The sequence below is a fragment of the Lithobates pipiens genome, unplaced genomic scaffold (genome assembly GCF_037356315.1).
Source record: "Lithobates pipiens isolate NorthernLeopardFrog02 unplaced genomic scaffold, aLitPip1_a1.2 Scaffold_41, whole genome shotgun sequence".
In the NCBI taxonomy this organism is placed as follows: domain Eukaryota; kingdom Metazoa; phylum Chordata; class Amphibia; order Anura; family Ranidae; genus Lithobates; species Lithobates pipiens.
The window spans coordinates 3,066,567-3,088,370 of record NW_027507861.1 but is presented as its reverse complement, the minus strand read 5'-3'; the positions used below and the strand labels follow the sequence as shown (position 1 = coordinate 3,088,370).

General features: G+C 43.5%; 1 pseudogene; it reads left to right on the top strand.

Annotated features, from left to right (window-relative positions):
- The first annotated feature begins 3,453 nt into the window (after window positions 1-3,453).
- Window positions 3,454-21,804, top strand: part of LOC143956762 (uncharacterized) — a 40,591-nt pseudogene continuing 22,240 nt past the window's right edge.

The window sequence follows — 21,804 nt, the reverse complement described above, 5'->3', positions numbered from 1 at the left end:
GTCCCGTGTGTTTGGAATGATGGACTTTCCGGAATGAAATCGTATTCACTGCTAGAAATTTCTTCATTCCAGAAACATTTTCCATCCGACTCCTTCCAATTTCCTCATCACCGTCATCACACACTTCCATTTCCCTCCACTAACCAGAAGAGAATGGAGGGAAGGATCTTCCAATGAAAAGATTGGAAGGAGATTGTACGAGTGTATGGGCAGCTGAACAAGGCGATGTTCCCGATGTTCTATGGCTTCCGTCACCATCACAGAAAACAATGTGAGGTTGTATTGTTTGTGCCGAGCGTTCCCACACCTTGTATAATATTACAAAGAGCCCATAGAATTCTATAGAGGAGAGCCTAACACCTCATTACACCACACAACAGCGCCCCCACACTGCACACCGGAGAACACGCATTATACACACAATAACATGGGCTGTGTTCTGTGACTGAGCCCCAATGTTACCTCCCCCCTCTCCTCCGCCTCTACTAGAATTGTCCAATCATGCCCTCTAATATTAGAGAGAGTGTCTGTACTTCTCATTACATGTAACCTCCCCTCCCCCATACACAGCCCAACCCCATACACCGCCCTCCCCCATACACAGCCCAACCCCATACACCGCCCTCCCCCATACACAGCCCAACCCCATACACCGCCCTCCCCCATACACAGCCCAACCCATACACCGCCCTCCCCTCCCCCATACACAGCCCTCCCCCATACACAGCCCTCCTCCATACACAGCCCTCCCCCATACACAGCCCTCCCCAACTTCTCACTCCTCCCCCATACACAACCCTCCCCTCCCCCATACACAGCCCTCCCCCATACACAACCCTGCCCCATACACAGCTCTCCCCAACTTCTCACCCCTCCCCCATACACAGCCCTCCCTGTCTTCTCACCCCTCCCCCATACAGAGCCCTCCACACCTTCTCATCCCTCCCTCATACACATCCCTCCCCGACTTCTTACTCCTCCCCATGCACATCCCTCCCCAACTTCTCACCCCTCCTCCATACACATCCCTCTCCAACTTCTCCCCCCTACACATCTCTTCCCTGCCTTCTCACCCCTCGCCCCCATACACAGCCCTCCCCATCTTATCACCCCTCCCCCATACACATCCCCCCCTGACTTCTCACCCCTCCCCCTACACATCCCTCCCCTGCCTTCTCACCCCTCGTCCCCATACACAGCTCTCCCCATCTTCTCATCCCTCCCCCATACACATCCCGCCCCGTCTTCTCACCCCTCCCCCATGCACATCTTTCCCCACCTTCTCACCCCTCCCCCATAAACACCCCTCCCCCATACACACCCCTCCCCACCTTCTCACCCCTCCCCCATACACAGCCCTCCCCAACGTCTTACCCCTCCCTCCGACTTCTCACCCCTTCCCCATCCACAGCCCTCCCTGACTTCTCCCCCCTCCCTCATACACAGCCCTCCCCATCTCCTCACCCCTCCCCCATACACAGTCCTCCCTCATGCACATCCATCCCCCCCTTATCACCCCTCCCCCATACACACCCCTCCCCACTTTCTCACCCCTCCCCCATACACAACCCTACCCGACTTCTCCCTCCTCCCCCCTACACATCCCTCCCCGACTTCTCACCCTTCCCCCATACACATCCCTCCCACATTTCTCACCTCTCCCCCATACACATCCCTCCCCGACTTCTTACTCCTCCCCATGCACATCCCTCCCCGACTTCTCATCCCTCCTCCATACACAGCTCTCCCCAACTTCTCCCCCCTACACATCTCTTCCCTGCCTTCTCACCCTCGCCCCCATACACAGCCCTCCCCATCTTATCACCCCTCCCCCATACACAGCCCTCCCTGACTTCTCCCCCCTCCCCCCTACACATCCCTCCCCTGCCTTCTCACCCCTTGTCCCCATACACAGCTCTCCCCGTCTTCTCATCCCTCCCCCATACACATCCCGCCCCGTCTTCTCACCCCTCCCCATGCACATCTTTCCCCACCTTCTCACCCCTCCCCCATAAACACCCCTCCCCCATACACACCCCTCCCCACCTTCTCACCCCTCCCCCATACACATCGCTCCCCAACTTCTCACCCCTCCCCCATACACAGCCCTCCCCAACGTCTTCCCCCTCCCCCCGACTTCTCACCCCTCCCTCATACACAGCCCTCCCCATCTTCTCACCCCTCCCCCATACACAGTCCTCCCCCATGCACATCCATCCCCACCTTATCACCCCTCCCCCATACACACCCCTCCCCACTTTCTCACCCCTCCCCCATACACAACCCTCCCCAACTTCTCCCCCCTCCCCCCTACACATCCCTCCCCGACTTCTCACCCCTCCCCCATACACATCCCTCCCAGATTTCTCACCCCTCTCCCATACACATCCCTCCATTTAACAAAAAGTTCTAACAACTTGTCTGCTTTCTCTGCGCAAACAGATTCCAACAAATAACCTCACATGTCACTTCCCTCCCTCATACACTCCCTATAGATCAACTCCCCCTCCCCCACACAAATGATCAATTTATCCAACTGTCCATCCAGAGCCTCTGGTTTATAGACCGGATACATTCTAAATACAGAATCATTTATCCAACTATAAAATCAATTATTTAAATTTTTATAGTGCAGCTTTTTTTGATTTTATGGGTATTTCCTGTGTTATCGCACTGTATTGCTGCTGCTCTCCATAGCTTCTTTCCTTTTTTGCCAGCGCAGTTACATTCTTGTTTCTCTCTATATTTATCCAACTATAGTGTCATCCCAGAGAATGGAGGGAGGGGTCCTCTTTGTGAAACCCCCTCCCCCGCACTGTGATTGTAGTCAACGGGGCCCCAGGGCGTCTGTGGGGGAGGGGCTCCCTGTGAGGAAGCTGGCTCACAATGTGATTGGGGTCTTCCCAGATCTGTAGTGCAGACAAAGAACTTCCCTCACATCTCTCAGCCAGGACACGAAGCCTCCATCTTCCATCGGGGACACGGAGGAGAAACAGAGAAGATCCTCACACAGGTCAGAGCAAAATCAGCTTCATGTCTACAGTCTGCACATTGCAGGCCTAGGACCCCCACAAGGTGGAAAGACACTTTAAGGAGAACTTTCCCCTGATTGTGGACAACTTTTGAGCAGGAGGAAGAGGAGCCGAGAGTTGGGAGAGATTTCCCCCTTCATCTCCAGTCAGAAGTCACCCGACCATAGAAGACTCATCAGAGGAACCAAGAGGGACCATCCGAGAGGACCCCAACCATAGAAGACTCATCAGAGGCATCAAGAGGGACCATCCGAGAGGACCCCAACCATAGAAGACTCATCAGAGGAACCAAGAGGGGCCATCCGAGAGGACCCCAACTATAGAAGACTCATCAGAGGAGCCAAGAGGGACCATCCGAGAGGACCCCAACTATAGAAGACTCATCAGAGGAGCTTCACATCAACCTCCAGACCAGGACACCATGAGCCAGGTATTCATCTCCCACTGAGCACCACTACCTTCCCATCCCCCACTGCCTTCCTGTTAAGCTCCTTGTTTCTCCACTGCCTCCCAGTTTACCCCAATGCCCCCTATCCAACCCCTGTCCCTCACTTTCTCCTGTCCAGCCCTCTGTCCTCTCGACTCCCCCTTCCCCACTTCACCGCCCCTCTGTCCCTTTATTGTCCCTTTTCCACACTTCTGCCCCCCCCCTAGTTACCGCCCTACGCCCCCACTTCCCCCTGTCCAGCTACTGAGCAGCAGTGCCTACTGTTTCTCTATTGAGAACCTCTTACCCCCTTGCTCCTTCCCCCTTTTTCCTACTAATCACTAATGCCAATCATTTCCCCCCCAGTGAACACAACTTTTTTTAAATCAACTGATATTAATAGCGGACATTCCCCCCTCACACACACACACACTGTCCACAAATAACTGGAATTTAACCCTCTTTTTCCTATCTAGTTCCCTCTCTCCCCACTTCCTCGTCTACTTCCCTCTCCCCCACCCCCATCTATTTCCCTCTCCCCCCACTTCCTCATCTACTTCCCTCTCCCCCCACTTTCCCATCTACTTCCCTCTCACCCCACTTCCCTGTCTACTTCCCTCTTCCCCCACTTTCCCATCTACTTCCCTCTCACCCCACTTTCCTGTCTACTTCCCTCTCCCCCCACTTCCCCATCAACTTCCCTCTCACCCCACTTCCCTATCTACTTCCCTCCCCCTCACTTCCCCATCTACTTTTCCCCACCGCAGACCCCCACAACCACCGGCCAAGGGTTTTGGGGATGAGGCCCAATATAGGGACAAGGTGTTTTGGGGGGACCCCAAGAAACCCTCTGCATGTTGAGGGCATGTGTCCCGGTATGGTTCAGGAGGGGAGGCGCTCTCTCGACCCTCCCCTTTTTCCTGCAGCCTGCCGGGTTGCATGCTCGGATAAGGGTTTGGTATGGATTTTGGGGGGACCCCCACACCATTTTATTTTTATTTTGGGGTGGGGTTCCCCTTAAAATCCATACCAAACCTTAAGGGCCTGGTAATGGACTGCTGGGGGGGGACGGGACCCACACCATTTTTTTTCAATGATTTTTATGGAAATTTCCAATAATACATTACAGCCGCAAGCAATTTTAAATTCAATTTTTCCTTTATAAACACGGGAAAGATGCCCTACTTTACAGGCAGACTAAGGAGACCCCCCGACACGATATTTAAAGGAATATTTCACTTTTATTGTTTCACTTTAAGCATTATTAAAATCACTGCCCCCGAAAAAAATTTACATTTTTAAAACTTTTTTGCAGGGCAGGACCCGGATCCCCAAACACTTTTTATGACAATAGCTTGAATATAAGCCTTTAAAATGAGCACTTTCAATTTCTCATGTTCGTGTCCCATAGACTTTTGCCTGTTCGCAAGTTCTGGTGCAAACCGAACTGGGGGTGGGGGGTGTTTGGCTCATCCCTAATGATAACTATTCATGCTCTTTATTATTGTATATATTAGATAGATAGTTAGAATATAAGGCTGATGTTTATATTTCCCTCAATTGTTTGGGTGGTATACCACACATAAATTGTACATAATGTCTGATATTTATCTGCCTTGTGTGAACTACCATTCACTTATGTATATGTTACATATGTTTATTTCATGTGGTACCCCCCTTGTATTACTTTTATTATTATTCCTTTCCTTGTTTCCCCTCCCATCCCAGCTTTTGCCAGGACATTCACTCTCAGGCTTGAAGGCTCAAATTATTATTTTTTTCTGCAAAACTATGAGATGTAGTTTCCTAGGCAGGGGGAGGATGTAGCACCCTGATGTTTAGGCAGAGCTGCTCCTAAATTTATTTGCCGAGTGATAGATGCCATGGCCAATTGTTAGGGGCATAGGCGTGCACACAGGATGTGTCGGGTGTGTCTAGGCACACCCTAATCACCCAATGTGCATTACCATTATCCAGGAGCAGCATCATGTGGGTGGTTGAGGGTGCCAGTGGTCAGTGTAAATGCCCCCAATATATTAAAGTCTAGGTTCAACCTTAGGAACACATTACATCTGTATTTAGGGTGTACCGTAATATGCTCTTGAACTTTGGAGTGCACACCCTAATGCAATAGGCTGCGCTCACCTATGGTTAGGGGTCAATTGATCTCACCCTAATTCTGGAATTGCTGCACCTCTCTCTCCTGGAACTAGGTGGCCGGGTATCTGGTGGCATTAGATAAGACAAGGGCATTGCAAGGAAAAATTAGGAATAGATATGGTATCTCAACCAATGGGCAGGAATTTTCTTGAATCCCTTGGCCTGCTGGGAGAGCCTATTTATTTGGGTGAGGTCAGGTAATCGGTGTTCTGTGCCACCTGGATGGCTGTCTGGGTGGATGTGTGTTGTGCTGCCCCGGTCTGCTAGGCCAGAGCCTGAGGCCTATCCCGGGGACATCTGGCTGCTAGGCTCTCTGAGGGCCTATCCAGAAACAAGAGAGCAGCATAGGGTTGGGATGGCGGCATGCAGTCCAACCAGAAGGGATGATTCTGACAGCTGGAGAACCAGTCATGGACGGAGGTAGAGGGGAAGCTTTTGTTACTAAGGGACCATCCACCTTATTACCAGGGACCAATGTGAGTAGCTGAAGAAAGTACCAGAGCAGCATTCTCACCAACCGGGGATGGTGAAGAATTGGGAAACTTCAGTAGGTTTCAAGCCAGGGACCCAACCAGCGGAGGTGATGCTTGCAGAGAAGCCTTGTGTGTCAAGTCAGGGACCGAGCCAGCCAGCGAGGTGACACTTGAGGGGTATCTGTGAGTGCCAAGCTAGGGACCCAGCAGGGAAGCGGGGGAGACACTTGAGGAAGATACTGAGTGAGAAGGATGGAAGAGCTCAGGGGTTTCAGTGGCGGTGGATCAACAAGTCCAGTGAGAGAGACTGGGAGATCAGTGGAGTGAAGATCTACAAAAGGAGATTGTAGAGGAAATAAAGAAGTTTGTTACAACTTGTGTTAGAAACTATTATAAGACTGTTGCCATAGGAGATGGCTTCCTTACTCGTGCAGATGTGGTGTCTTGCTGGATGCCTTTCCCTGCATGGCTGTCTACCTATAGAAGTCTCAGAGTCTGCCAATTTACATTGCAACTACTAAGGGTGTCCTGGCCCTAACCCTCTCTCCCACAGTTCTGTTCAAGAAACAATAAATCTCTTGGCATTCAAGAAGTGTCTGGTGCCCATTAATCTACTTTATTTTGCACCCACCATGTCTCATAACCCACTCTGCATAGAAGGATGTCAGCTGTGACTAACTCTGGAGGGTCTCATTAGACCAAAGGGGGCCCGGGACCTTACTACATTATAATTGATGTCATTTTTATTATATTTTCAGAGTGGAAACCTCAGTAATTCTGAAGTTGATGTTAAAGAAGAGATAAAAGAAGAGGATGATGTGGAGGATGGGGTGATGGAGGAGTCAAAGTTCCTAAAAGAACACAAAGATCTGTACCAGGACACCATGGTGGAGACATCCAGCTACATGAACCCCCCAGAGAGATGTCACCATCCTCTGTATTCCCGGGATTCCACACAGGAAGATCTCACCATCCCTCATTATTACAAGGTTGGTGGGATGGAGCATCTAGAACATGGATGGAGATGTGTGGATTTTATATCTGTGATGTCACAGTAATAAATCTTCTATCTTACAGATGATATTTTCTCTCATTTTCCTGATTTAGAGTGGAGATCCAATGGATATAGAATTTGAGGTGAAATCAGAAGAAGAAGAGAGGTATGTGAGGGATGATCAGCAGTCTATGGAGGAGGATGGAATAACGGGGACACTTATAGAGGAGGACACTCCTACAGAGATCAGCACAGGTGGGTCATTAACACCAAATCCATTCCTCCACCCATACTGCTCACTGATTGGTCCAGAGTAGGGCGGGGGCTGGGTGATATCAGCCTGTAATCCCCTGGTCACTTTCCTGAGCTGTGTTCCCCGTCCTGTATTCCTGGATTTCTCTCGGATAATCTTCCTTCTCTGTGCTGCAGACACAGTTCATGTATCTAGGATGGATTTATGGAGATTCGGAGGGTTCAGCTGGCAGCAAAATGTTGATTTTCTCTATAGGTGTTGCTTGTCTTAGACATCTGGGGATTGTGTCTTCGGTCTTCTGTCCCATACCCGGATCTAGCGAGATCTCTGACAGAGGAATTCTCCCGGGGTTACTAGTTCTGTTGTTTGCTGGCAGTGCCGGGTGGAGGGATATGTCTGTATAGCAGAGGTAGGTAACCTTAACGAGGTGGAGATCTACCTGAACAACATGGATGAGTCAAAGATCACCAGGCACAGTATTGCCCAGTGTCACCTCCTCAAACCTGAGTTAACCCTCTAATTGCCATACTACTGTGTCACAATAGTGTGCATTGCACCGCAACCATGGGTGCAAATCAGGTGGTGAGGAGGCAACATATCACCTCCTCACCACCTGTCAACACACACTTGGATCGCTTTTCAGAGGAGCAGCAGTGTACTGCCTGCCAATTTTAACCCATTTAAGTAAATAAGGGCATTATGGAGGAGCCCCACAACTTCATGCTTCTGTAAGGTCCAAGGGGTTAAAGCAGGTGGTGAGAAAGCAACAATGCTGCCTGCTTTAACCCCTTATTTTCTGTACTGCACAAGGTTGCAGGGCACTTGCAGAGTTGGCTCATCCACTTGAATGGGTTATGCTTGGTAGGTGCGACACCCACAAACTATGACACCCACCAATCATCAACCACGACATCCACCAACCACGACACCCACCAACCATGTCACCCACCAACTATGACACCCACCAACTATGACACCCACCAACCATGACACCCACCAACCATGACAATGCATATAACTCCTATTGCGGCTATGACATGTGAACACCTCTGGCCACTGCAGCTAAAGGGGATGTGGTTGGGGCAGGGGTGATAAAAACACATTTTTACTATGGGGTTTTACCACCCCTAATAATAATGTGATAACATCCTCAACCTTTGGACCCTTAAACAGAAAGTGATAATGAGGGAGGAGTCAATAACCCAATGATGGGGGTCTTCAGGATCAGTCCAGTCTTCATCTTGTTTGTTCTCCCCCCATCCTCACTCTCTGACCTCTGGTGGGGCTCAGCCCCGCTGTTATTCATGACTAAATCAGGGAGTTCAGGACTTCTTGTGTTGGGAAGATGGCAATGAGTGATAGAGGGGGAGGGGACACTCGTCCTATAATCCCCTCATCACTGTCACTCCTATAATAGACAGTTCTCGTTGTTTCCTCACTCTCTGACTAAGGTCCATGAATAAAGAAATGATCTGGTAGGAGATCAGAGGACCGATTTACTAGTTACCTTGAGGGGGGAATTGTAAGATCCTCGGAGACAAAGCTGCCTGATGTGGGCGGAGTCCTGGTTTAGGGGAACCAATCAGCTCATGTCTAGTAATAATCTTTGTATTTCTATTTTAGTAGATGGACGGGAGATGAGGAAAACCTCAGAGGATTGTCTCACTTTGTCTCCAGACTGTGAAGTAGAAGATGAGGACATCACACAGTATAGTCCAGGAGAAAACCCGTCCACCTCAAATGTCCATCCGGCACCACACAGTGTAGATGGACCATCGTCTTCCTCTGATCCTGAGGAACCTCAGACTGTGTGGGACGGGGCCGTCCTTCCAACAGAGAAGAGGTTTTCCTGTACTGAGTGTGGGAAGTGTTTCCATCAGAAATCCAAGCTTAATGAGCATACAAGATCTCATACAGGGGAGAAGCCGTATTCCTGTCCTGAGTGCGGGAAATGTTTTTCGAGGAAGTCCCATCTTTCCACACATCAGAGATCTCACACAGCGGAGAAGCCGTATTCCTGTTCTGAGTGTGGGAAATATTTTTCACAGAAGTCCCATCTTTCCACACATCAGAGATCTCACACAGGGGAGAAGCCATATTCCTGTTCTGAGTGCGGGAAATGTTTTTCACATAAGTCCCATCTTTTTACACATCAGAGATCTCACACGGGGGAGAAGCCGTATTCCTGTCCTGAGTGTGGGAAATGTTTTTCAGACAAGTCCAGTCTTTCCACACATCAGAGATCTCATACAGGAGAGAAGCCGTATTCCTGTCCTGAGTGTGGGAAATGTTTTTCAGACAAGTCCAATCTTTCCACACATCAGAGATCTCACACGGGGGAAAAGCCGCATTCCTGTCCTGAGTGCGGGAAATGTTTTTCAAGGAAGTCCAGTCTTTCCAGACATCAGAGATCTCACACGGGGGAGAAGCCATATTCTTGTCCTGAGTGCGGAAAATGTTTTTCAAGGAAGTCCAGTCTTTCCAAACATCAGAGATCTCACACGGGGAGAAGCCGTATTCCTGTCCTGAGTGTGGGAAATGTTCCTCACTGAAGTCCTGTCTTCCTGTCCATCAGGGATCCCACACAACCCTTGAGGTGTATTAGTGACTTGAGTGCGGGAAATGTCTTCTATATGAATGTTGTTGGACATCACAGGTCTCATGTGGGGAAGAAGCACACCCTGATATACACCTCAGATATACTCCATGGCTGATCTCATCATATAAGAAGCAGGGGGATATATGTGTGGGGAGTGTGTGAAGGGGGTGTGAGTCCCTGGATGTCCTTTATTATTGGCACGTGCACAGGGAGGACTTGTCTCACAAATATCCCACTTATATTGTGTTTTATCACTCCATGTCAATGTGATATGTCTATCTAAACAAGGATGGACAATGTCACTTGTCATTTGTAACACTTTGTATTTTGTAACTGATTGTTCAATATGAGAACTTCCAATAAAATAACTGAAATATAAAAATGGAGTCATTGCCTTCCATTGATATGTGATGTAAGCTTTGCAAACACTCAGTGTTCTCATTTTTTTTTGTTTCAATAGTTTATTGAAAGTTTTGTAGTACAACAAATAAAATATACAGATAGTAAAATACAGCAATAAATGATCTTATAAACACCAAATTTCTATTGCGGTTGGGAGGTAAAACAGAGGTGTAGAAGGTTTATCTATGTTTGAGCATTAGATAGGTTGTAACCGTAGAGTAGAACATCAATGTAAACGTTAATAAGGATAAGAAAGACCCCCCTAGGGCTCACATCCTATTCTGCTGTGATATACTCATAACAGGGGTGTTACATTTGTAGGTAGAGGATTTATGTTGATGAAAACCCCAGTCACAGGGAATGTCGGAAACCAGTTGGGATCCAAGGTTTATTTAACGGAAAACAATCCGTTTTGCATCAAGTCTCTTTCATATCCATCCACCCCTAATGGGAGATAACTGTTGACGGAGGAGAACTGCCGGTGAAGGAACCGAGGGGTTTATGAGGAGACTTGACGAGTTCTATTATAACCATATGGAATATCTATTGTTATTGAACATTAGTCTGTGTATCGATGCTAACATTAAATGATTACATTGTGCAACATGGAGGGGAGGAGAGAGAGATATGGGGAGGGGGAGAGGCGATTGTCGACAGAAACTGAGGTATATAAATGGTGTATGAGGATATAGAGAGGGGGTAAGAGGGAAGGCTACCTGTAAGCTTTCTGTAAGGTAAAGGAGAGAATAAGGATGGGGAAAGGAGGAATGGGGGAGACGGCCCCTAGACAAAGCAGCACAGCTATTTATCTCATTATCAGATCAGGTTGAGGGTAGCAAGTGAGTAGTGGTATGTTTTGTGGAGGATCTAAATTGTATCCAGCATGCCCCAGTGTGAGTGAATTTGGAGTGTTTGTCATGAGCTTGATGTATAAGCCCTTGTACACACGATCGGAGATTCCGATGGAATGTGTCCGATCGGCGCGTTTTGTCGGATATTACGACTGTGTGTGGTCTGCATCGGACTGTTTCCGTCGGAATATCCGTCGGACCAAATTTTCCAACTTGCCGGAAATATTTTCCAACAAAATGCTCCAATCGGACATACTCCGATCATGTGTACAGAATTCCGATCGGACAAAGTGCCACACATACTCAGATCAAATCCCTACATCAAAGCTATTGGCTACTAGCCTGAACGTAGTCCCGTCGTAACGAAATAACGTCATCACGTTCTGAACGATCAGATTTTCTGACAACTTCGTCCCACCGTGTGTATGCAACAGTTTTGGATAAAATCCAACGGATTTGGTTGTCGGAATCTCCGACCGTGTGTACAAGGGCTGTGTGTAGACATGTGCATTCCGTTTCATTCTGAATCGAAATTCGGACGAATTTTCATTATTCGGACATTCGGATGCATCCGAATTACCGAATTGCAATGCTAACGAATTCAAACGAAATTTGAATCAAATTCGAAAACTGACATTTTGCCACCCGAATTTGGGGCCATGTATCTCGGGGCCACTTATAGCTAGGAACACCAAATTTGGTATGCCAACACAGTAGAACTAGCACTACAACATATCCAAATTGACCCCGAGATACATGGCCCTAAAGTCGGGTCACAAAATGTCATTCTCTGCTTCAGAAAAGTGCTTGACATTTTGCGACCCAACTTTGGGGCACCATAACTCGGGGTCACTTAGAGCTAGAAACCCCAAATTGGATATGTTGTAGTGCTAGTTCTACTGTGTTTGCATACCAAATTTAGGGTTGCTAGCTACAAGTGGCCCCGAGATACATGGCCCCAAAGTTGGGTCACAAAATGTCATTCTCTTCTGCAGAAAAGTAATATAAATGAAATAAGATGTGAGTGTTTTTTGCACTGTACACTGCAAGTATGAGAAGTTGATGTGACAGATGTATATAAGTAACTAACCATCTTCCAAAATTTCTAATTCAAATAGAAAAGATTAGAAAAAAATAAAATTTTATAGAATAAAATAGAAAGAATATACAACCATCTTCTGAAATTCTAATTTCAAATAGAATAAATTTGAATTTCGAATAGTATGAATTCTAAATTTTTAATTAATTAATTTTAAATTTGGATTGAAAAGATTATAATAAAATAGAAATAGACTAGAAAAATTATAGAACAGAATAGAATATATTATATTTTATTCTGTTCTATTGTTTTTCTAGTCTATTCTTTTATATTCTATTAAAATCGAAATCATTATATACTAAATTCAAATTTTTGGAAGATGGTGGTTTTATAATATATACATTTCTTTCTGACATTTGAATTTCGTATAGAATGAATTCAAATTTGATTAGAAAAGATTACAATCGAAATAGAGAATAGACTAGAACAATAGAACAGAATAGAATATAGATACTATCTGTTTCATTTTAATTTTCTTTTGCAGATTACTATTTGTTTCCATAAGATCTCCTGCAGACTATTAGCATCTATTTACATTTTTTGCAGATCTCCTGCAGACTATACCATGATTTTGATTTTAATAGAAAAGATTTTAATGGATTATAAAAGAATAGACTAGAAAAACAATAGTACAGAACAGAATAAAATATAAGATATTCTGTCCTGTTCTGTTCTGTCATTTTTCTAGTCTATTTTCTATTTTATTATAATCTTTTCTATCCAAATTTAAAATTAATTTGTTTAAAAATTTGAATTCATACTATTCAAAATTCAAATTTATTCTATTCAAATTTGAATTTCAGAAGGAGGTTGTATATTCTTTCTATTTTATTCTATTAAATTATTTTTTTTCTATTCTGTTCTAATCTTTTCGATTTGAACTAGAAATTTTGGAAGATGGTTAGTTACTTATATAAATCTGTCACATCAACTTTTCATACTTGCAGTGTACAGTGCAAAAAAAACACACACATCTTATTTCATTTATATTTCTGAAGTTGTCAGCATCCCTGATTGAAGAAGTCACGGATGTCGATCGCAAGGCAAGTGCATATGCTGTATGTCATTGTCCACTTGCCAAAAGTTGTGTATTGTATTTGTCCACTTTCCACGTCACCTGCCACAAGTTGTGTATTGTCCACTTGCCACGTCACCTGCCACAAGTTGTGTATTATCCACTTGCCACGACACCTGCCAGGAGTACCACATGACCGGCCACGAGTGCCACGTGACTGGCCACGAGTGCCACGTGACCGGCCATGAGTGCCACGTGACCTGACACGAGTGTCGTGGCCAGCCACGAGTGCCACGTGGCCTGACACGAGTGCCATGTGACCGGCCACGAGTGCCATGTGATTGAAACACGAGTGCCATGTGACCGGCCATGAGTGCCATGTGACCAAGTTGTGGATTGTCCACTTGCCACGTCACCTGCCACCAAGCGACCCCAGATATGGGCAATATGAAAGTACTTCTCTGCAGCAGAGAATGACATTTTGCGACCTGAATTTGGGGCCACATATCTTGGGGTCACTTATAGCTAGAAACACCAAATTTGGCATGCAAATACAATAGAACTAGCACTATAACATATACAATTTGGGGTTTCTAGCACCAAGTGACCCCGAGATACGTGGCCCCAAAGTCGGGTCGCAAAATATTTTCGAATCCGGTTGAAATAGTTTCCAATGCAGTTGAAATAATTTCGAATCATGTTGAAATCATTTCAAATTCGGTAGAAATATTTTCGAATTTGGTTGAAATATTTTCGAATGTGACCGATTTTTCGAATTTGGTAATAAACTAAATGAAATATGAAAACGAAGGAATTTAACGAAAATAACTAAACAAAATTAATTAATTAACAAATTAAAACGAAACTAAACTAAACACATTTTTTTCCTTTTGCACATGTCTAGCTGTGTGTGGTCTGTATCGGACTGTTTCCGTCGGAATATCCGTCGGACTAAATTTTCCAACTTTCCGGAAATATTTTGCGACAAAATGCTCCGATCGGACATACTCCGATCATGTGTATGGAATTCCGATCGGACAAAGTGCCACGCATGCTCAGATCAAATTCCTACATCAAAGCTATTGGCTACTAGCCTGAATGTAGTCCCATCGTAACGAAATAACGTCATCACGTTCTGAACGATCGGATTTTCCAACAACTTTGTCCGACCGTGTGTATGCAACAGTTTCGGACAAAATCTGTCGGACAAAATCCGATGGACAAAATCCGACGGATTTGGTTGTCGGAATCTCCGACCGTGTGTACAAGGGCTAAGTCTTTCCATTTCTTCAGTGTTATCAATCTGTCGGTACCATTCACTCACAGTTGGTGTTCTTGTGGTTCTCCAATGTCTGGGGATGCGTTGTGTAGCGGCATTAATCATATGTAAGGTGAGTGATTTCCTATAGCGTCAGAATCAACAATTGACTCTCCATTCGGGGTCACAATTTTATGAATGTTGTACAACGCTTTCTTTCTCTGAAGGGCTCTGGCTAATAACTTACCGGCTTTATTGCCGGATTCGTAAAACAGTTTGTGTGTCAATGCAAATTTGCGTTTTAATGTTTTCTGAAGCTCTTCCAGTAATTCTTCCCTGACCGAGGTGAGTTCGGTGAGGTATGAGTCAGCAAGGGTGCGTTTGTGAGCCCTTTCCAGAGAATGAACACGCCTATACAATTTGTCCATATGTGCTTTCTTTAGTTTGTTTCTCTGTGCTGTTAGGGATATTAGTAATCCCCGCACAACACATTTATGTGCAGCCCAGACGGCGGCTCATGGTGACTCCTCTGTAGTGTTATCTGTAAAATAGTTTGAAAGACATTCTGCGATTGACGAGATATTGGCTGTGTCTAGTAGCAAGGAATCATCCTGTCTGCATATGGCAGATCGTGGAGGATCTTGTGATAGCGAAAGGGTGATTGTTATCGGGTTGTGGTCAGAGAGGAGCAAAGGCTCAATTGTGGCTCTTTCCAAACAGTTAATATCGGCTTGCGTGAGGAAAAAATGATCGATCCGAGAGTATTTATTATGTGGGGGTGAAAAGAAAGTGAAGTCCTTAACCGCCGGGTAAAGCGTACGCCATGTGTCATGTAAGGATAGCATTTGGAATTGCGATTTTATGTCTCTCAGTGCCCTGTACTTGAGACATGAAGATCCATTTGAAGTATCGAGAGAAGGATTCAGGGGAGCATTAAAATCCCCCCTAATATAAGGACTCCCTTCTGGAAAGTTGTGAGTTGGGAAATAGTCTCTCGGAAAAAGGACACCTGATGAGAGTTTGGGGTGTATATATTGGCTATAGTTATGTGTCGGTTGTAAATATGGCCTTTGAGAAATAGATAGCGCCCTTTTGGGTCTCTAAGCACATCCAAGATAACGATGGGGCATGATTTCAATATCAATATAGATACCCCTTTTGATTTTGCTTCATCATTGGTCTCATGGTATACCGTGGGGTAGTGAGTATTTTGGATTAGTTGTATATAATAGTAGGTCATCTGCATACGCAGCCATTTTATATTCCTTACCCTTAATCTTTATCCCTTTGATGTCCTGATTTTCTCTTATGGCTTTCATGAGATGCTCCATCACTATTATATATAACAATGGGGATAAAGGACATCCCTGTTGGATTCCATTTTAAATTTTTATATACTCTGATAGTATTCCATTTGTTTCTAACTTTAGCTCTTGAATTAGTATATAACGCAACAATCCTTCCTAACATTTTTGGCCCCATTCCTATCTGCTTTAATGCTTCTTCCAAGAACTGCCACCCCACCCTATCCAATGCCTTCTCAGCATCTCTAGTTAGAAGGAATGCTGGGATAGCAGCTCTCTGAGCATATTCCATCAATGTACAGGTTTTAATAAAGTTGTCCCTTGTTTCTCTCCCTTTCGTAAATCCTGTCTGCTCCAAATGTATACACTCTGGTATAATAGATGTTAGTCTTTTAGATATGATCTTTGAATATCTTCTTATAGCTATATTTGTCAGGGATATAGGTCTATAGTTCTTGCATAGTGTATGGTCTTTCTCTGGCTTCGGTATTAATATAATATGAGCTTCTGTACTTTGTGGTACGAATGTTTGTGTTTTGGATATAGAATTATATGTCTTTTTAAGGATAGGTATGATTACATTTTGAAAAACCTTATAAAATCTAGCAGTGTATCCGTCTGGACCTGGGCTTTTCCCTAAAGCCAGCTCTGTAATAGCTTGTTGAATCTCTTCAGTTGAAATTTCTGCCTCCAAATCTTCTACTATTTCTTTAGGGAAATTAGAGCCGTTTCTCTTACATATTTACGTATCTCTTCTATCTTTCCATTTTTTTACTTATAATCTTGTTGTTCTTCTATGTTATCTAATTTGGAGTAATAAATATGAAAAGTTTTAGATATTTCTACTGGATCATAAGTCATATCCCCGTTTGATTTCAAGATTTTTGCTATAGAACTCAAGGGTTGCTGTTCTTTTAATGATCTAGCCAATATTTTCCCAGATTTATTTCCGTATTGATACCACTGTATTCTATTTTCTCTCTAATCCGAAGGGACTCTTCGTCAAGCACGGATTGTAACTCCATTTGCTTATCCTTTAATCTTATTCGATCAGCCGAGTCCAAGCTCTGCTTATGTATCCTTTCCAAATTTTCAATCTCTAACAAAAGTTTCTTCACTATTTCATTATTTGGATTATGATCCGAAGATTCAACGTATGGACTATGATTTCACTGGGTTACATTATATTATGTTCTCAGGAAGTTTCACAGTGGTGATTGTAACAATTTTTTTAGGAAGTGGACACTGTCTGATAGAACTTGAAGCAATTTGTTTGATTCTCGTTCTCTGTTTATTTATTTTCAGTGCTGAACAATATTTAGTCACAGGGTGATTTGTTTCAATAGATTGTATGTATTTGCCATCACTATTCATCTGGTGATATGCACTATATAATAATTTGTGTTCATTGATTTTGATACAAGTTATTTTTTTTATTTTCTTGTTGAATATCTACTTTGCATCTTTTATCTTTGATTAAATTATCGTTCAACCTCCATATTACGCTTGGTTTTTATACTCAATTATTTTAAGTTCCAAAAATATTGGAGCATGATCTGACCACAGAAATCCCCCTATCTCTGTTTTTGGGATCATCCTCAAACCAGATTGATTCACAAAGAAGTAATCTAGTCTGTGATAGGAATTATGAATATTCGAGTAATACAGTGGTGTGAAAAAGTGTTTGCCCCCTTCCTCATTTCCTGTTCCTTTGCATGTTTGTCACACTTAAGTGTTTCGGAACATCAAACCAATTTAAACAATAGTCAAGGACAACACAAGTAAACACAAAATGCAATTTGTAAATGAAGGTGTTTATTATTAAAGGTGAAAAAAAATCCAAACCATCATGGCCCTGTGTGAAAAAGTGATTGCCCCCCTTGTTAAAACATACTATAACTGTAGTTGTCCACACCTGAGTTCAATTTCTCTAGCCACACCCAGGCCTGATTATTGCCACACCTGTTCACAATCAAGGCATCACTTAAATAGGAGCTGCTTGACACAGTAAGGTCCACCAGAAGATCCTTAAAAGCTACACATCATGCCGAGACCCAAAGAAATTCAGGAACAATTGAGAAAGAAAGTAATTGAGATCTATCAGTCTGGAAAGGGGTATAAAGCCATTTCCAAAGCTTTGGGAATCCAGCGAACCACAGTGAGAGCCATTATCCACAAATGGCGAAGACATGGAACAGTGGTGAACCTTCCCAGGATTGGCCGGCCGCCCAAAATTACCCCAAGAGCGCAGCAACGACTCATCCAAGAGGTCACAAAAGACCCCACAACAACGTCCAAGGAACTGCAGGCCTCACTTGCCTCAGTTAAGGTCAGCGTTCATGCCTCCACCATCAGGAAAAGACTGGGCAAAAATGGCCTGCATGGCAGAGTTCCAAGGAGAAAACCACTGCTGAGCAAAAAGAACATCAAAGCTCGTCTCAATTTCTCCACAACACATCTTGATGATCCCCAAGACTTTTGGGACAACATTCTGTGGACCGATGAGACAAAAGTAGAACTCTTTGGAAGGTGTGTGTCCAAGTATATCTGGCGTAGAAGGAACACTGCATTTCATAAAAAGAACATTATACCAACAGTAAAATATGGTGGTGGTAGTGTGATGGTCTGGGGCTGTTTTGCTGCTTCAGGACCTGGAAGACTTGCCGTGATAAAAGGAACTATGAATTCTGCTGTCTACCAAGAGATCCTGAAGGAGAATGTCCGACCATCTGTTCGTGTACTCAAGCTGAAACCAACTTGGGTTCTGCAGCAGGACAATGATCCTAAACACACCAGCAAGTCCACCACCGAATGGCTGAAGAAAAACAAAATGAAGACTTTGGAGTGGCCTAGCCAAAGTCCTGACCTGAATCCTATTGAGATGTTGTGGTATGACCTTAAAAAGGCCGTTCATTCTCGAAAACCCTCTAATGTAATTGAATTAGGACAATTCTGCAAAGATGAGTGGGCCAAAATTCCTCCAGGACGCTGTAAAAGCCTCATTGCACGTTATCGCAAACGCTTGGTTGCAGTTGTTGCTGCTAAGGGTGGCCCAACCAGTTATTAGGTTTAGGGGGCAATCACTTTTTCACACAGGGCCATGATGGTTTGGATTTTTTTTCACCTTTAATAATAAACACCTTCATTTACAAATTGTATTTTGTGTTTACTTGTGTTGTCCTTGACTATTGTTTAAATTGGTTTGATGTTCCGAAACACTTAAGTGTGACAAACATGCAAAGGAACAGGAAATGAGGAAGGGGGCAAACACTTTTTCACACCACTGTATGTCAAATTCTTTTCCATTTGGTGCAGAGCTCTCCAGATATCAGTCAATTGATACTTTCCCAATACATTTTTGAACTCCTTTATTTTATTGTTTTTCCTATAGGTTTGAGTATTGGTCGTATCAAGTTTTACATCCATTATAAAGTTCAAATCTCCACCCAGAATTACTGTTCCTTCTGCTTTCTCCATTGTGTCCGACAGGGCCCTCACTCCAGCCTCAATTTGCTCATAGCATGACCTTTATTATTAAGGACCTGCCATCTTTACCTTTATATTTTTGTAATATTTGATACTGTAAGTCCCTATGGAACGCAATCGATCCTTCTTTTGATTTGGAAAATGAAAATGTATCATGTATCCATGTAATATAATTCCTATTACTTATTTTTGGTATGTGATCTGAATGGAAATGAGTTTCTTGAAATAAGACAATATCTATTTTTTTGCTTATGGAGAAAATGTAATATTTGATTTCTTTTTGAGGGGGAATTAAGGCCTCCTACATTGAAGGAGCATAATTTTACCCCTCCCATATCTCAGTAGAGGGATAGATGATCCACAAAAGTGTTCATGATCCAAAAAAGAGGATCAGGGAGATTCAAGAAGAACAGAGAGCAGAGGAAGAAGGGGAGAAGAAAAAAAAACAACACAACACCCCTCCCACCCCTCCCTAACACACAATCCCTCAATCTATCCCACACTTTAAACCCAACCCTTACCCCCTCTTTCTATTTCTTCCACACTCAACTCACGCTACTCTTTCTTTTCCACACCACTTATCCTCTATCTATTGACTTCAATAAGTCTAACTTACTAAAAGTAAGATCCCTATTGAGGGGGATCTGAAGCTGTTGATCCAGATTTGCTACCTCTCTGCTTTTCTCATGCTACTTTGTCCATTTCATTTTTTATCTTCTCTCTTTCCCTTCCTTCCTTCTCCCTTCCCTTTTTCTTATTTACCTCTATACTAATATAGGATTACCTCATCCTTTCTATCAACCATAATTTAAAAAAAAAGGGGGGAGGAGGGGAAACTCCAAAAAATTGTTATAGTGACAAAAAAAATAAATCAAACCTTCTCTTATGTTCATCCATACCCATGCCTTTATACCCAATCTCCCTCCCATTAACCTCCCCACTTTTTTTTTCCTACCCCAATTTTTATTTAAGTACCTTTATATATTCATTTAAATTTAGTTAAGTGTTAAACTTATATATAAAATTTGTGTATCTAGTGCTATACCATTCAAATTACCTTTTATATTACCTTCACTACCATCCCCCTACCAACCACATCATTTTATGTGGATTTTACCATCAATATTCTCTCCGTGTTAAGTGATTACCATCCCACATATCTTACATAAAGTGTTACATTCCTATGTGATTATTATTTTGTGATATTTTAAAGTTACTATAATTTTACCTCTTCCCCCCATATTCCCCCCTCCCTCCCCCTAGTCCCTTCATAGTTTCTTATGATTTTTTAAAAGTTCTCTTAAATTCTTTAGGCCAATCTGGTAATTTAACTTCTGGGAGTTGAAGGGTCTTTTGGAACTCCGCTGGATCCTCAAGGTCCCTATATCTTACTATTCGACCTTCATATTGGACTTGCATTTGAAAAGGAAATTTCCATCTGTAATGCAGATTCTTCTTTATTAACTCTTCCAAGAGGGGCTTTAATGCTCTTCTCCTGTTCAACGTAAATTTAGACAGATCTTGAAAAAATAGTAATTGTGTCCCTTCGTATTGTATGTGACTATTTTTCCATACAGCTGTCATGATTTTATCCTTAGTTTGAGCGTAGTGCAATTTACATATTACATCTCTTGGCTTTCTGGGGTCTGCTTTTTTGATCCCATAGCTCTGTGTGCTCTGTCAATTATTATTTCTGTTTTAGATGGATCCTGTATTATTTCTTGAAATATCCTTTGTAATTCTAATAATAGCTCATCTGTGCTCACACTCTCTTTTAATCCCCTTATTCTTATATTATTCCTTCTGCTCCTATTTTCCTGCTCATCAATAGCTTTTATTGCTTGTTTTAGTTCTTTATCTTGCTCTTGTATTTTCTCCTTTACCTGCTTCAGCTCTTTTTCCATATTTATCATTCTTATTTCCATATTTTCTACCTTCTCTTGTGTTTCTATGGTAGCTGTTTTTATTTCTTGAATTTCTGTTTTATATGATTTTTCCAATCTTTGAATATACTGATCCATATCTGCCCTAGTGGGTAGGGAGGATATATAAGTTCTCATGTCCCATTTATCTTTATCCTTCCTCTTTTTTTTTCCATTGATATTTCCATAGTATCTGTTGGGGGGCTACTTCTAGGATGTCTTTCTGATTCCTCCCCTGATATCTCAGATGTTAGAGATGACTCCACTAAATTTGATCGCTCTCGAGATAGCTGTAGCGTCTGTAATGTCTGAGGTGATTGTGGTTGTGAGTATGGCTGTAATTGCTGAAAGAATTATTTTATATCAGTTGTTTGCGTCGCTTGAACCCCAGTGGTGCTTTTATTTATACCCTCCCTTTTTTACTCCCACCGGTATGCGGCGTCTTGTTCCCCTTTTTTGGTGCAATATCTAGCTTCTATTATATTTATGGTTTTTATTTACTTTTGCTTTCTTATATTAGTATCAATCT